The sequence below is a fragment of the Protopterus annectens genome, chromosome 1.part2 (genome assembly GCF_019279795.1).
Source record: "Protopterus annectens isolate FY-2018-M chromosome 1.part2, PAN1.0, whole genome shotgun sequence".
Lineage (NCBI taxonomy): Eukaryota > Metazoa > Chordata > Ceratodontiformes > Protopteridae > Protopterus > Protopterus annectens.
The window spans coordinates 99,525,740-99,526,321 of NC_056727.1; positions in this window are offsets into that span (position 1 = coordinate 99,525,740).

Sequence of the window (582 nt, forward strand, 5' to 3'; positions counted from 1 at the left end):
TATTTTTACACTTTAATGTGTGTCTAAACAAGGCATTATTCTCATTCTTTTTATTGATGTCCCTCATATGTCCATATATCCGTGTTCTCAGATGCCTCTCTGTTTTCCCCACATAATAGGCCCAGCATGCCCTACAATATGCAAGGTATACTACTCCTTTGGTGTAACAGCTGTAATAACCATTACTCTTTAATCTAAACCCAATACTTGGGATCAAAAGTTCTTTCCCCCCGCTAAAAATAGACATTGTGCACATCCACCACACTTGTGGATACCAATTCTGGTTTGTACCCCCCCCCCCACTACCACTTATAACCTTCTTTCTTTCAAAAATATTTTTGAGGTTGATATTCTTCCTATAACCAAACCTAAGGGGTTGTTGAAAAATTGATGTTTTATTGGCCATTCTCCCAAATATATTCCAAACCCCATTAATATCTTTTTTCAACCAACCAATGTCTGCATAATAAGTTAAAGTTAAACGTGGTAATTCCGGGGTAATCTTGGTATCCCTGTTTAGCACTAATGGGTTAACCTCGGATGGTATCCCACTACTAGAGGTTGATGTACTCATGTCACCAT